Source organism: Pyrus communis, chromosome 8 (genome assembly GCF_963583255.1).
Source record: "Pyrus communis chromosome 8, drPyrComm1.1, whole genome shotgun sequence".
Lineage (NCBI taxonomy): Eukaryota > Viridiplantae > Streptophyta > Magnoliopsida > Rosales > Rosaceae > Pyrus > Pyrus communis.
Genome location: NC_084810.1, coordinates 19,869,579 through 19,887,034, shown reverse-complemented (window position 1 = coordinate 19,887,034; position 17,456 = coordinate 19,869,579).

Sequence of the window (17,456 nt, the reverse complement as noted above, 5' to 3'; positions counted from 1 at the left end):
GAGCATGTGCATGCGGCTGGAAGAATATTCCTATCTTCTAATTTTGAAACGAATCAAATCAGTTTGCAAATAGACTCAAATAAGCAGATACTTTCTGTTGGGGGTTCCCAATTAGGAAAATCCAATTCCAATCCCAAATTTTCTTCAGCTGATTGCAGTGTGAATAATGTCCAACTTTCCTTTCGGCTCCCAAGACTGACTGGGGGCCCATCATCAACCGACAATCTAAAGGACCTGTGGAAAACGTAAGATTTGCATGCCACAACCAGACATATACGACATAGACAACTAAAAGAAACGGCAGACATACAAAATTCATAAATGCATACATGCAAATCCAAATGCCATGTGGTTTTCTTTGACTCTGTTTGGCCGATTTCCCTTTCTGACAACATTCCCTTAAAATCCCAATAGATACAAATTTATTCAACAGTGAGTTGTTTTATTGCGATGATAAAGTTTAATAGTGAATCACATGCCAAATAGGAAGTTTAATAGTGAATCACTTACCAATAGGAAGTTTAATAGTGAATCATAGCTTTATCTATCTTCTTTTATTAATAGAAAGAAAAAGCAAAAAAAAAAAAAAAAAAAAAAAAAAATGAGAAAAGAAAAGAACAAAATAACTATAAGCCTCTTAAAATTATCTTAATTACCATATGACACTTGGTTATTGGTTAAAAAATATATATAATTTGGTGTTTTCTTGACCAATTTTCAGTGTACCTAGAATGATTTAACTCTAATTATAATACGTGAATTTATTTTTTTATTTAATAATTACCTTCAAAGTAAAACATGTCAATACTGTTGTTTATTCTTATTATAACACGTAAAATGATACTTCAGATAACTTGTATTTTCTCTAAGCATAAAAGTTTCTCTTATTTTTCTTATAATCTCATTTTTCCCATGTATCTAGTGTTCCTTTGTTGTTCCTTTTCACAAAAGGAACTTACTACTCTGTTGTCATGGTTTTTTTTATGTAAAAAGGTGAATAATTCTTTGGCATCACAAAATTAATTATGCGATCCTAGAGCCTGATTCCATTTCATTGTTCAACGTTTACAACTTGAGTCTAACTTAAAATCATTGCACAACAATAATATTGCGATTTTTTACATATGAAAAACTCAAAGGAAGTGTTCATATATAACATTATGTGTGTGTGTGTGTGTGTGTGTGTGTGTACATGAGTATTTTATAGCATTCTCTTCCTTGGTGTGTATTTAATTATTAACTGTCACGAATATAAATATATAAACCATTTGACATTGATCAAATTCTATTTAGAAGATGGATTTTCTTTTTTCTGTTGAAAATTAAGATGTAAAATTTAAACAACGGTTAAAAGTTCATATGTAAGTTTTCAACTAGTTAGGGCACTGTGCCACCCTTTTGCATTCAAATTTAAATCTTTCTCCTTGCAAATTAGAATAATTTAAAATATCGTTTGGTAAACAAACAATGACCAAATGTATTTTGTGACATTTTCATTTTTGGATGCAATGAAAAATACTGAACATGCATGCAACAACCTGAAAAAGGTTTCTTGATCACTTTAAGGTACAATAGGCAAAATGAATGAGTTAGATAATTAGTTGGATAGCTTTACGAACACCAGTATGCAGGGTCACAATAATTTCTGAAATACATATTTAAGGAGGTGCAGAAAAGAAGAGAAAAGGACAATTCACATGCCCTCAAGCACAGTAGTTATTTTTGCCATCTGGGAAAAGCTTTGTACATTACAAAAAATTTTACCATACAAAATACGTTATCTTTTTATAACCATATTAGAGCAGCATTTTTAATGGAAATATACAAAGTTGAGATGTAAGAGTCATATTTACATTGCAGGAAGATGTAAATGAAATACATATAATTTCAGAATTCCATGTGTTTTTCTCTATTTGTTTAGTGGGAACCACCTACAAAAAATGTAATTCCATCCTCATATTCAAGAGCTTTTTGGCTAACTGAAAATGTAAAATAACCATTCTAAAGTTTTTTATCTGTCATTGGAGACGCTTTTAGAGGTGACAGATTCACATTCTTTTTTATTACAAAATAATTTTTTAATATGTCGGAAGATATGGTTCAAAAAGTTATATGTCGGCTGTTGGTACTAATGGTGCAGGTATGGATAAAATTATTTGGAGATGTGTTTCTAATGGTGTTTTCACTGTTAAATCAGCTTATAATCTTTTATTTGATGGAGAGGATTTGCCTGATTCTTGCTGGGATTTTATTTGGAAAATTAGTATTGTTCCACCTAAACTAAAAGTTTTTCTTTGGTTGATGGGTAAAGAGAGATTGATTTCTAATGAGCAACGAGTTAGAAGCAAATAACTTCTAATTCTTCTTGTATTACTTGTTGTGGACCAATTAAATCCATTGCTCATATTTTTAAAGATTGTCCCAGGCCGGGGTGTGTGTATTTGGGAAAGTATGGGAGTTCCAAGGCAACTGAGGAATGCCCAGAATCGAGTTTAAGGCTTGGTTGCCAGCAAATCTGAAAGTAAATTCAAAGGGGACCAATGAGGGTGCTTGATGTACTCTTTTCCTTTTTATTTGCTGGTATATTTGGAAATGGAGAAACAAGCAGATTTTTTATGTCAATTTTGTCATGCCTATGGATCCAAAAGCGATCATTGTGAGAGATGTGGCTGAATGGTTGAAGGATTGTGTGAAGTCTTCCATTAAACCTGTCAAGAGGCAAATTTCACTCTTTTGGGACCATCCTGATGTAGGTTGGTGTAAGCTAAACGTGGATGGATCTAGAAGGACAAATTCTAGTCGATTTGGGGCTAGTGGCGTACTAAGAGATCATAATGGCAACCGGTTAGGAGGCTTTGCTGTGAATTTGGGACAAGGGCAAGTTTGTGATGCTGAATTATGGAGTTTATACTTTGGTTTACAGCTTGCTATTGATAAGGGTGCTATTGATCTTCATATTGAGATGGATTCCAAGGCTATTGTTATGTTGTTGAAGCAAATCCAAGTTGATAATTTTCATCCTTTGGAGACAATTTTGCGTAGTTGTAGATTAATGATGAGACAATTGAGGAGGTGTGAATTGAATCACATTTACATGGAGAAGAATATTGTGGCGGATCAGTTAGCTAATATGAGTTATAATATGGATATTGGTGTTCTTGTATTTGATGAATCTCCTGTTTGGATTAGATCAACTCTCATTGATGATGCTACTGGAGTCTCTCGGACTCGTTTTGCTGTTGTTTTGTAGTTCTCTTTGGGTTGTAATCCCCGTTCTTCACAAAAAAATAAAATAAAATAAATAATAATAATAATAATAATAATAATAATAATAATAATAATAATTCAGCATCTGGAATACATTATTATATGATAAAAACAATATCATTCTAGTAATTTCAAGGGAAGTGTTATTGACACTCCAAAAATTTCATTCTATACTCCTCACAAGTGTATTTTTCTTTCCAAATATTGAAAGTTTGGAGTGTAGAATAAGATTTTTGGAGTGTTAATACTAATTCCCTAATTTCAATTGTACAATACTGTTGGGGGATGGGATGGGCATCGAGGAAAACAAATAAATGTGGTGTAAGGCTACCATCATGCATGTACTCTTGGACTAGTGAAAGGTCTACGTACATGTGCAGGTTATGCCTCACAACATTAATTAAGAAGAAATGCTATGAGGACTCTTTCAACAATGAAACTCTCTGTCATCTCACAGTTTAACATCAATTTTCGTGCTAACATTATAAAACATTGTGCCAAAAAGATGAAATGGCAGAGAGTCCAACTTTTTAGAGAGTTTCCTTACCATTTCTCTAAACTAAGTGTAGAGTGCCATTTTTTCTAGTAGTTTCCCTAGGATGTAGCTTATCGTGCGTGCCTTGCTATATGATAGTGAACTTCAAAAATATATGAGTATTATGTTACAAAGAGGAGCCTTTGTCACACTCAACTTCTAACATATAAAAAATAAATAGCTTGAATAGGCAAGGACGTCTAGCTTAATATTTTTTTCTTTTTAATATTGAGGATAAACTCACAGATTACTTTTACTGTCAAGAAACTTCAGAGTTGATGTTCACTGGAGCGGAAAGAAGACAAGCCTCATACACACGAGAATTTTTTATAGGTAACACAAATTGACACCACAACTAATTAACGTGGTCTGGGTTTAGGGTAGATTGTTCCCTTTTATTGTTTGGTGCATTAGTGCGGGGGACTTATAAGTAGACCCTTTTTTTCATTGGGTTAGATTCTCGATCTACTCATCTTAAAACAGATGAAATCTTACCAACATCAGATTTTATTTTCGTGCCATATAACATTAAATCCAAGACGTCTAGTAGAACTAACAAGGAATGGATTAGATGATGTATGACTTTAGGCTCATTCCACAATCTATTAGTAAGAAGTGTCAAGATTTCAGAGTTTTTAGATTAGCAGTCCGCAATTAATCACATCAATATTTTCTTAATCATTTATAATTTAGAATGCATAAAATTTTATCATAAAGGTCTCAGTACAATTAAAACAAAACATTCAATATGTAAGTTGTAATATGTTATGTTAAGTTTCCTATGAAGGACTATTCTCCAACAAGAAAGACATTGTGCTTCTTCATATTAGATCGAAGAAGAGTTTCATGATTGATGGGACTTGGTTGCAAGAAGAAAGAGAGAGAGGAACGGAGATGCAGGAATAGCTTGACTTGACTGTCTAGTCAATCATCATCGTCATCTTCAGTAGCACTTGCTAACATATAAAGGAGTAAATTAATCTCGTCAAAAGAGAATCAGACTCAGACAAGCTTGTCTGATGAATCAAAGTTGATGGCCTTTTAGATTTGCTTATTTATAGTAATTATAAAGATCAAGTCATGCATGGATCACATTGATGAATAGTGACATTCGGACACCTCCTTCTCCTTGTGTCGTTTGCAGCAATTAGTCATGTCATGTCTCCTCATCCCTCATCATTTCTTCATCATTTCGACAAAAATAAATAAATAAATAAATATATAAAAATCAAATCAATGGATAAAAATCAAATCGATGGAATTTTGGGCTAGCTATTGAATGATAGGGGTATAATTTAGGTTTTCACAAAATGCAGGAGGCATGGAAGACAAGAAGAGCACAATGCATGTAAGCCGACAAGGGTACCCTTTTTTATTCCGAGCTAGAAAAAGAAAGAAAATACAGACCCCCGCATTAGTTGATCTCGGTTTTTCCACATTTCAAGAGGTGAAGTGGTCCAATTGCCTAGCAACTGGGAACTGGCATTATAGCCCAGATGCGCGTATTCATCGAAATGAACATGTTTCTGCAAATTACTTTATTTAACAAATACATATTACATAAAGTTTCCAAAAAAAAAAAATCTAAAATAGCTTGTAATCAATTTTGACTGATAAATCGGAAGGAGCTAAATTCAGAGAGAGAGAGAGAGAGTATATGTATTGTAATAGTGGTAGAGAGAGAGAGAGAGAGAGAGTATATGTATTGTAATACTGGTAGAGAGAGAGAGAGAGTATATGTATTGTAATAGTGGTGGCCATGCGTGACTTGAAAGTCTAGCCATTTACCCAAATCTGAATAAACTGCCATTGAGTGAGGCAGTGAACAAAGCATCGTACGTCATTTCTAGGAGAAGACAAGACACCGCAGGGTCTATTTGGTCAACACATCATCCACCAGGGTCCACAGGCCAGGGCAAACTGTGATGTTGGAGACTTGGAGTGGGTTGACAGAGTGCTCCTTAATTATGAGTAATGTTATTTGCATCTCAGCGTGTTGTTTTCCTACCTATTTTTTAATGAATTTTTTTAATTATAAATTTGTACATTTGTAAATTAACTGATAAGGATATTTCTTACCCTCTTTTGCGTTTTTTTTTTTTTAAAAAGTTGGGCGTGATAGCTCTCAAACTCTATTCAGAGACGATTTGTTTACCTTAAATCCTAATTCATCTTTTCATCTCCTTTTATTCAGAGAAAGCAAAAAAAAAAAAAAAAAAAAAAAAAACAATGAATTTAGAAGATGACTTGTTTATTGAAGATGTAGAAAATGAGGTTTCTATGGTAAAAATAGAATATTATGTTTTCATTGAAAGGGTAGAAGAATAATTTTTTGTGTGGGTCATATCAATTTGTTGCTTCCGCACATTTGAAGTTTTTGTTGTTGAACTTTTTCATTTGAATTTGCATAGCTCGGTGGTTTTTCATTTCAATTTGTATACCTATGTGGCTTTGAATTTATATTTAATTTTGCCTACCATATTATGATTAGTATACTGATCTTTGCCATCAAACTTTTTCACTTGAATTTGCATACGTTTGTGGTTCTTATTCGCACAGATTTATTTCTTTGCAGGTAGACAATTTTATAATTTTACACATATATAATAATCAAAGGTTATTTTTGGAATAATAATGGGTGGGGAAATAACATTTTAATTTTTTGAACTTTTTAAGATGTGTGGGATTATAATGTGGTTGAAAAAAAATAAGACAATGAGGTGAGTTTAGCAACTCTCTTAATTATTTGGTTTTTTATACAATGAATTGCTAGCGTGTTATATATATATATATATATATATATATATATATATATAAATTTATCTACTTTTTGTTGAGGGTTATTATGTGACTAAAATATGCAACATTTATCGTGATTTGGGAATACTTGACTCTTTTCCTTGACCCATGAAGTCGGTTTTACGGATTGTATTGACTAGAAAATATGCAATTTGTAGAGCAATGTACAAAAATATATTTGATAAGCAGTCCACGTACTTTGTTTGGGTTACTAAGCCCATCATCTTTTTAAAAAATGAAAAATTAATAAAAATCGAATAATACTTAGATACTCGCTAGTGATTCTTTAGGTACTCGTTTTCTGATTTGGCCGAATCAAAAAATGTTACGTGTTCCTTATTTCTTAAACTCAACAAAAATTAATGCCATATCCATTATTTTTTAAAACAATACATGTATTAATTTATCATTGAACAAAATCAAAAAGTGAGTACTCACTAGTGATTATTCATAAAAATGATACGAGCGACTTACATTACTAAGTATCATGAGCAATTGTTAACCGTTTGGTATATAAAATATTATAATGCATATTATTGACCAAACAGTCTAAACTTTATATTTATTTTTTTACAAACGATATCGTTAGTGGTGGGGTCAAATTTTTATTTGTAAGGGAGGAGGGATTGGTAGGGATTGAGCCCGCAAATCACCACCACTCTCGCTCTCCTCGCCCTGAGTCCAGGACCCCCAAATAAGTACCCAAACTCGAACTCAACCTGAGAAACGAGAAGCTTGGTTTTGAATCAGAAACCTCCAGCAAGATTCTCGCTGTACTCGACCAAGGTAAGGCTTGATTTCACCCTCAACCTTCATGAAATGTTGTTATGGGTTTGATTTAGACCTTACATGTATATTTTGGATTTTCATATGTAAAGTTCAAACGGAACCACTAACAGCTTAGTTTTTAGGCGAAGTTAGAGGTTTTCCCCACTTGTTTTCCGACCAAACCTTGTTCAAATCTACCACTGCATGTTTCAACAAATTCAATTTTCGCCACTACCAAACGATTCACCATGCTCAAATCTACCAAACTAGTCGGAGGTGGACGAGTTTGACACTACCAAACGATTCACCATGCTCAAATCTACCACTGCATGTTTCAACAAATTCAATTTTCGCCAAGACTTCAAGGCCAAATTCCGACCACCTCCGACTAGTTTATTGATTTATTGACTTTTTTATCTTTAATGAATGTTGTATTTTCTAAATAGGAATCCTTCTGTAGTGCAGCATATTCTACGTTTACCTTTGCCTTTAAATGTAAAGGATGACAAATTGATCTAGAAGCTTACATCTACTGGGAAATTTTCCTTTTCTTTTGGCTATCTTCTTATACGACAAAAACATAGTGATTGTGCTTGGATTAAGGTTATTTGGCGATATTTTATCCCACCTTGACTTTCTATTTTGGCTTGGCGACTTTTTCATGACAAATTTCCTACTGAAGGTGCACTTCAGTGACAAGGTATTTCTTTGGCGTCCATTTGTTGTTTATGTCATAATTATGAGGAATCTACTGTTCACCTTTTCTTCGGTTGTTAGATATCTAGGCAGCTTTGGAGGTGGCTAGCATGTCAATTTGCTACCTCTTTGTCTTTTTTAGATTCTTTAGTTGCTTTTTGGGATGCCTACGTACATAAGCCCTTTTCCCAATAGTTGCACAACACAATCTCTGGATATTTGAGGGTCTTTCTACTATTTCGACTATTTGGAAAGCTCGAAATAAGTTTATTTTTAAGGGTCGCCCAATCTTTTTCTGTCGTCTTTGCATGCCTATCCATTATGAGATCATTCATGGTGGGAAGTTTATTCCTGGTTATTATCAAGGTTTTGACACTCGTATCATTTCTTCATTGGGGATCCAGCCTATCCCCCTTGCAAGGAGCCAACTATTCTTCCTCTGCTTTGGTCTTCTCCTTGGTTTCCTTGGATTAAACTTAACACAGATGGTTTGTCCAAAGGAAATCCCAGTCCTATAGCTTGTGGAGGAGTTTTCAGGGATTGTCATAGTCAATTTCTTGGTGGCTTCTGCCAAGGGATTGGTCATCGCAACTCTTTCTTTGCAGAATTATCAGCAATTATTATTAGTGTAGAGTTTGCATATTAGCGGGGTTAGCATTGCCTTTGGTTGAAAAGTGACTCTTCTAGTGTTCTTTTTGCTCTCCAATCAATTGATTTTGATCTTCCTTGGCCTCTTCGTATGCAATGGTCTATTTTTTTGGATCGCATCTACGCCTCTCACATATATTGTGAAGGAAATGTTGTTGCGGACAATTTTGCTTACATGGGCTTGTCTTCTCCAACTTTAGTATGACATGATTCCCCTCCATTGGGGGCTCGTGCTGCTTTGTTTTCAGACTATGCTGGCTTTCCTAACTACCGCTTCTCAAATTAATCTACATATCGGTATACAGGTTTAACTCACTTTTTTTCTTTCTTAACTTTGTGATGTTGCTTAATCTGTTTTGCAGGTTTAGACTTTTACGTTTGGTTTTAGAGGGGTTAGGTTTCATGTCACGCCCTTCTTTTCCTTGTATCTTTGTTGTTTACGTTTCTAGAAGGGTAAGGTTTATGTCCCCCCTTCTTTTTCATGTACTTTTTATCCATTTTTTTTTCTTGTATTATGAGGGGTTAGGTTTTTGTCCTCCTTGACTAGGTGTAACTTCTTTTTCGTCATCAATAAAATTCCCTTCATACCGTCGAGGTTTCATAAATAAATAAAAAAAAAAAATTCTAATTAGGAATTTGAGCGCTAAGTATTTTACTTTTTGCGTTTTTTGTACTCAGTGACAATTATAACTATATCAAGACGTGTTTCCTTAAGATGGGGCCAAGAAAAATTCTAACTTATTACAATATGGAGTTTATTCCAATACATAATTGTTCCCCAGTTGAGATCGAAACTTTTATGACTTTAAGGAGGTTATTTCATTATTTATAATAATGTGTTACTTTAAAAGAGGTTTTCCTGTATTTCTTTACCACCAAAAGAAGAATATAATGAGATACATAAGAATTGATCCATCCTTTTTACCTTTTAGTACATCGACAAAATAAGTATGTTGTATTGGTATTCAAGATCACTGTATCACTTCTTTGTCTTGATCAAAAGTTGCACACAGCTCTGGACCTTCTGAGTTCTAATATAAATTGCAACTCTGAGTAGTTCTATTCATTTCTACTCTGTGGCTTTCAAAAAAAGAAACTAAAAGCAAAAGTAATTCGATTCACTTGCATGTGGTGTACTGGGATTAAACTCATGAACTTTATCGGACTTAAACAAAATTTTCTAGTACATATATGAATATGATTCACGCGTACTCTGGGATTTTTCACAGCTTGATCGGGCAAAAAGAAGTCCCATGAGTACTTTTATCTAGATTAGCATGCATGCGTGTAAATCTTGGTCCAGCATTGATTATCGAGGACTAAATATTAGAGATGCTTCAAAATAAATCACAGCATATACTACCTGACTTAGAACTAGTTGCTAAAACTTAAAAGCCAAATAATGTGTGAATGTTACTTTTGTTCTACTTGTGTAAAATTGAAAGGAAATTTCTAGTATGTTCCAGCCTCCAAGATATTCTATATTTTAAAAATTTTAACCGCTAAAATTTTGATGAAAAATATAGACCAATATTTAATGGTTAAAAATTTCATAATATAGGATACTTTGAAGCATCATATTTAATTTTTTCAATAACATTTGTACTTTAAAAAATAAAATAAAATCCAGAGCTTATTACATTTTCCAGCCATGTGGTTTGAGATCAGTAATAGTTCTGTTTCTATCTTTTAAAACTACTAAAACAATTCTTAGTCTGTTTAATTAACTATCAAGTTAATCATTATTTTTTGATGTGACCATGAGTGGGGTTTCTTTTACTTACATGAATGTTAGACTAGTATCATGCAAGCCATTTCGTTACTCTTTAAAATCAGTATAACACTATTTTATCCTTATTTTGAAAACTATTGTTTATGATAAGGGGATAACAAAGTAAAAGCAAAGACAATGATATTGTAAATCGTTATCCAATTACGTATAGTCTAATGCAATGAAGTAGTTTACTATGCTTTAAAATGGGATCAGACAATGGAGATTAAAATGTAAAGTTGGCTGTCTGTTGAAACTGTGTTCTTGGTTAGGCCCAACCCAACCCGAAGACAAGCAAGGCCTGTTAAAAGGCCTCATGTTCTAATATTACAAGTGTTGGTAAACAATGATTAGTTCTATCATTGTAAAACATTCAAAAATTTGCAATCTATGTTTGATACTAAGTTAAATGACGAAGTTTTTTGGTTTCATTAAACAAAACCAAAAGAAAAACTGATTTCAAAGAGTTAATTTTGCTCCCTGCGAGGAAATATAGAGGGTATAGCGAGGAACATTTTCTCGTTGAAACTCATGTTTTGCGAGGAATTACAGTTTCTTCATCAAATTGTTAAGATTTTTAGGTTTTTTGTAATATCCTACAATGAAGAATCAACTTTTGGTGAGAAAATGGTGAACTTTAAGCGAGGAAATATTTGACGCAAAAAGTTTCCACCAACGAGGAAGTTATTCCTCGCATTAGACTTTTTCTAACAGGCTTACTACTAGGACCTGGAGAGAAATTATGTAATTTCTCAGTAAAAATGTTTAGGGATGAATGGGAGCGAGGAATTTCTTTCTTGTTGCACAGTTATTTTGTTGTCGTTGCAAATAAAATTGTTTATATTAGTGGCAATTGACCCTAATGTCAATGCTATATATTATACCCAACTTCTTTTATCTCACAATATGGGTTAATTCTTCAACTTTGTTGATATAGTATAAGAACAAAAAAGTTGGGACAAAAAGTTTGATATACATGTAACTAATGATTAATTATATCATGGCATTCGTCCCAATTTTGTCATCACTGGCTTTTTTGCAAACACTTTCCTCTTGTGCTTGATCCCAAATGGAGTGACCTCTTTATGATCACACACGTCCAAACCATGCCAAACAAGGCGTGGCAAGTACCTGCGGAAGCAGAAGTAATTCGAGCTGAGATGGGAGTGAGACCCCTCCAAAACATGGATTTGTGCAAAACCAGGTCTCCAATCATCAGTTCCGGACAGTTTTAGACAGAGTTAGCAGACGGGCGAATCGACGCATCGACCCTTCACTTGGAACTCATCCACCACGCAGGCTTGAAATGGTTTTCTGGGAACATCGTCAAGGTGGTCAGGCTCTATTGGATCCACCCTTCTTATGTGCTTGGGGTTTAGGTGGTGAACCACAATGTCGTTAGAGTTTGTGTCACCAAATCTCAGGCTTATGTGGTTTGAGGTTCCGGCACCTTTTATGCATGTTGTTTCAATAGTAATTATAACTGCGTACGTACAGTTTTCCTATATAATGTCAAAAGTGAGATATTTATTTCATCTAGCTAGGTGTTATCAATTAAATGTGGTGCAAATATTTTTGAGAAATTGGTTAAAATAATAATCGCAAATCAAATAAATTATTAAACTAATCAAAATTAAATATCGACGACGTAACAATTAAATATTGACGACGTGCCAAAAAATTGATCATATCAATTATTAAGAATCGAACATAGATCATTTTCCCAATTTCTGATGTACTTTATTGTATGCAAAATAGTAATTAGAATGCTAACTGATTAACTAGCAAGTTTTCAATGTTAATATACTAGAAAAACAATTGCATTTGATGGGTTAAGAAATAGCCTATATCCAACAAGTGCAAAACAATAATTAGAATACAATGCCAATCACAAAAAATAATATCAAACCATTTTACATTAATTGTCAATTCTCAGCTAGTGCGTGTGTGTGTGTATATATGCATGCGTGCTGCATCTTCATCACCTTGTTTATGTTGAGAGTTGTCCCACATTAGTGAGGGACAAAGTTTGCTATATGCTTATATGATCTTGGGCTACACCTCATATTGCCAATTAGTTTTATGGTGGAACCTCAATTTCATCATGGTATCAGATGAAAATCGGCCACACATGCGGAGGCGTGTTGAGAGTTGTCCCAGGGACAAGTTTGCTATGTACTTATATGGTCTTGGGTTACTCCTCACATTGCCAATGGGTTTTATGGTGGAACCCCAACTTTAATCATGGTATCAAAGCAAGGTTGTCCATGTGTAAAGCCTAATGGCTACATGCGCTCTATGTCACCCAGCTGTTGTTCACGTGTAGGCTTGAAAATCTGCCACACGTGCGAGAGCGTGTTGAGAGTTGTCCCACATCGGTGAGGGACAAGGTTTGCTATGTATTTAAATGATCGTGGACTACTTCTCATATTACCAATTGATTTTATGGTGGAACCCCAACTTTCATCAGTTTATTCTTGGCGCGACACTTTCACCTCCGGCCAATAAAGCAATCAGAAGCACACAGCATATTAAGAATGATGGTCTGCAATTCTTTGTTGCCTTATGTTGTCCTTCTAGTATGCTAAAACAAATTGAATCATTGGCTAGTAAACGTATTAATATCAGCTCTCTCAATGTATATGTATGCAATTTATAGAGACCACTCCAACGCTTCGTATTATTTGATTGGCAAGCTAAGAAAGGCATATTCTTAAGCCGTATGTGTGGTCCACTATACCATATTTCATGTTTATGTGTATATTTAGACGTATGAATCAGGTTTCCTTGACTTCTACTTGTACCATTTGCTTTTTTATCGAGGTTGATTACCTGGGTATTAGAGCAAAGCATCTTCTATTAGTGCTAATCTCCTTTATGTATAGAATTTTTTGGACAGACATTGTTAGGGCCCACTCCATAATGTATATTTACAATTCAACTTCAACATCTATTTTTTTAGGTATTTTCTCAAAGATCATCTCTATAAAAAATAACTCAAATCCGAAATTATATGATTGTTAGGTTCAATGGTACTCATTTTAGTATATTTTTTTTTTGTACAGCCGTATCCATCTATTTTCTTTACTACAAATGAATGTTGTAGTAGTTTTGGATTTGTTTAACTTTTTTGTAGAAAAAATCCATGAATGATGAATTGAAATATAAACGTTCGGATCATCAAAAAAAGTCACAAAATGAGAACCACAAGAAAGCGTGTCAAAAAATGTGTATCCCCCATCCTAATTACACTCGATTCCATACTTGATTAACCTAGGATGCCCCTTTTTTTTTTTTGTACTTCCTCGATTGCTTTCTTTAATGCATGTAATGGAGCCTTCATTTCTAAACTCAGCTTCTGTTCACAACCAACTTTTATCTCCTCACTTAACAAAATTGAAGAATTTTAACCAAGAGCAGAGTCACCCTTGGGCTAGGTGGGCTTCATCGCTAAGTGAAAATTATCCCACCCTACCGAACTAAAAGTTGTCTGCTCTACCTTTACAACTCCTTACACTACAAGAAAAGTGAGCAACAATTAGCCTAATTAGTAACTATTTTTGACACACCCCGACCGAGATCAGGGCATGCTGGCCGTCACACGAAGGTGACGTAGCCATGTGCGCGTGCGGAAGCTAATAAGAAGGTAATATAAAAGAACTAATAATTAAAAACTAGCATACAAAGTACTAAAACAAGTGCTAGCGTATGTGAGACACAATTTCAGAGTAAGTCTACAGCAGTCCAAAAGGAAAGATGCGACATAAATACACCCGAAAGTGACCCTACAATGGTGAGTGTCTGTCAGAAATGCCGAGACGCCCTCTGGGAAAAACCACCGAATCTGCTAGACCACTAGAACCTGGAGGGGCGCAAAAACAAAAGCGTGAGTGGGCAAAAACAAAGCTCTTTGAAAACTCTTTAGCAAAATACATTCTAACCCCTCGCCGTAAAACCTGTATACTTCCCAACTGAAAGAACATATATACGTATGTATAGATATGCCAATCATGCTCCAAAATATGCCATTCATGCTCGAGAATATGCCACATCAGAATCTCATAATAAATGTAAATGCTCAAGCATAACTCATCTCAATAACATATAATCTGGCAGCCGGGAGTCACCTAACGTGACCTGTACGGCTGCATATAGAGCTCCATCTCAAACTCAATAACTGAATCTGCACACGAGTCGGAACCACCTAATGTGGTCTGTACGACAGGCTGGGTGTAATATATACGCTCTAGTGCTACGATCACGTGAAGCTGTGCGATAAATCGCGGGTCACCTACGAGTCGGAACCACCTAATGTGGTCTGTACGACAGGCTGTGCACCTAACTTGGATCCAAGCTGAGCGTGTGGTGCGGGAGGTGAACATACACGTGAAGGCTATGCCCTGGCCACGGACGGGAGCACTAACACCGGGGGTGCAGATTATGAGCTCTCTAATCATCTCAAACTACTACTGCATAACAACATGAATACCACTTACCTGGCACTTACCTGTGCGTCCACAGCACCAAATACACATATATAAATGTATGCCGCTACTAATGCATGTGATGATGCATAAGTGATAATAATAAAGTGCATGGCATAAATCATTTAACTCTTTTTAATCTATTTCTGGGAATTTAAATGTATATAGGTATATACGGAAAACAAAAGCCCACTCACTGATAATTGGAAGGGTCGTAGCCCCCCTGCCTTGAGTGTGTACGCTCGTCCTCGGAATACGAATCACCTATACGCGAAAAAGCTACGAAAACATTAATTTAAAAGCACATAACCAACTTCTCGTAATAACTTCTCATACATTGCTCAAAATGGACAATTGAATATACCAACGTGCTCTACACAACCTCAGGGTCACAACCATATTTTTAAAATAATTTTTGGACCCCGCACGCGCCCCCACGCGCCTGAATAGGCACGGACCTACGCGCCCCCCACGCGCGGCCACGTGCCATGCACACTGACGGCGTCAACTGACGTCGTCAGGAATATTCCGTTAAACTGACGGAATATTCCGTTAAACTGACGGAATATTCCGTTAAACTTAACTGACGCCGTCACTACCGTTAGGAATATTCCGTTAAACTTAACGGAATATTCCCCTTTCTTCTCCGACGAGCCGGCACCGGAAAACTGGGAAAATTTCAAACTTAGTTTTCTCACTCGTTTCTCAACCAATTTTCATGATTTTTGAACCAAAATGAAGCTTAGGACTAGTAGAATCACGATAGACTAGTTTTAAGGCCTAAAAATCACACGATCATACCTGTCTTCAAACTCAAAACTCGGCCAACTTTGAACAGGACGATCCCGACATCCAAACTCGTCCAACGAACCACTCCGGGGCTCCTTGGGACCTCACAAACACAACTACAAGCTTCAAAATACCAAAAACTAAGTAAATTAATTTACTGTTCATGCAAATTTAATTTACTTAGTTTTTGGTATTTTGAAGCTTGTAGTTGTGTTTGTGAGGTCCCAAGGAGCCCCGGAGTGGTTCGTTGGACTTTTTAGTGTAAAAATATGATTTTTCATTAAAATGAACAGTACCGTTGGCTTTTCGTAGAACTCCCTAAATTTTTAGAAGTGCAAAAGAACATGTTATACTTGGAATTTTTTTTGGTATACCTCCTTTGGAATTTTTTTTTTTTTTTTTTTGTGGCAGTCCTCCCTTTTTCTTCCTTTTTTTCTCTTTTTTTTTGTGTTGCCGTCTATTTCCGGCCTTTCTTTCTTCCTTCTCTTGCCTTGGATCTAACGGAACCTTGGCCTTCGTTGGAAATTTCTTAATCTCGATCATCTTCATTCTCTTCTCCTGCAGTTTTCTAACATCCATGTCACATTTCAACTGTTTCTCTACCTACCCCCAATGGTTTTGGCCCCTCCTGATCCCATTACTTCTCAGATCTACAATCGGTTCCTCTAAATGCGTTTCTCGGCTATCCTGGAAGGTGTGTAGAACTCTTGCTCGGGTGGTCACACCACCACCTTCCATATATGTGCCTTTGTTGGCAGGATTACTTGTGAGAGGTTCTTCCCACGAGTTTCATTAACTTGATGGTTGCGGATTTGAGTCTTGTGGCATGATGGAGGTGGGTGGAACCTTCTTGATTTCCGATTTGGAGGCTTCATTTGGGTGGATTCCTATGCTTGTAAGAGGTGGTGGTTCGTGGTCGGCAGTGGTGTTGGTGACGGCTGTGTACTTAGGGTTTTTTGTTGTTGATTTGTTTGTTCTGGCTCGTTCTTTTGATTGGGCTAGTTGTGGGATTCATATCTTAGTTTTTGGGCTTTGCTTGTATTTGAATCCCAATTTGTTAATGTTTTTTTTTTTTTGTTGATGATGAATCTTTACCTTTGGACCCAAAAAAAAAAAAAGGATTTGAAGAGATGGAGACTAGTCCTTTTCATGCAAGGGTATTATTGGAAGAAAAAATTTGCATTAATTTGCTAGTTGTGGAGAGAAATTATTTGAGTGTAAACAGAGGCTCTATCTTAGGGGAGGATGTATTCAATTAAGAATTTGAGAGATTTGAATGAATTTATAAATTCATGGATTTTTATGGAGTTTAATTGATTTGTAGAGATTCCATATAAAATTTTAATTCAATTCCCTCGAAATCTCATAAGGAGAGGTGAGATTTGTGGATACTTAAAATACACTACAAAATCTCTCCAATTCCCTCTAAAATTCCTCAAAGTCCCAATTGAATACGTCCCCCTCCTTATTTTCTTATTGTGCTCATCACAACTTAATTAGCCACACTTTCAATTAGGGCAGGGTAATTTAGTTGCCATATATATTTTGTTTTTTGAACAAACGATATTATCTACACTAAAAGGGGGGGGGGACTGAGCTTAGCCTCACAATGGGTTAGCAATAATGTGAATCAAATTCGCCTTTGACGAGAATCGAACCTAAGACTTCTCACTTATAAGTGAAAAGGAATACCACTAGA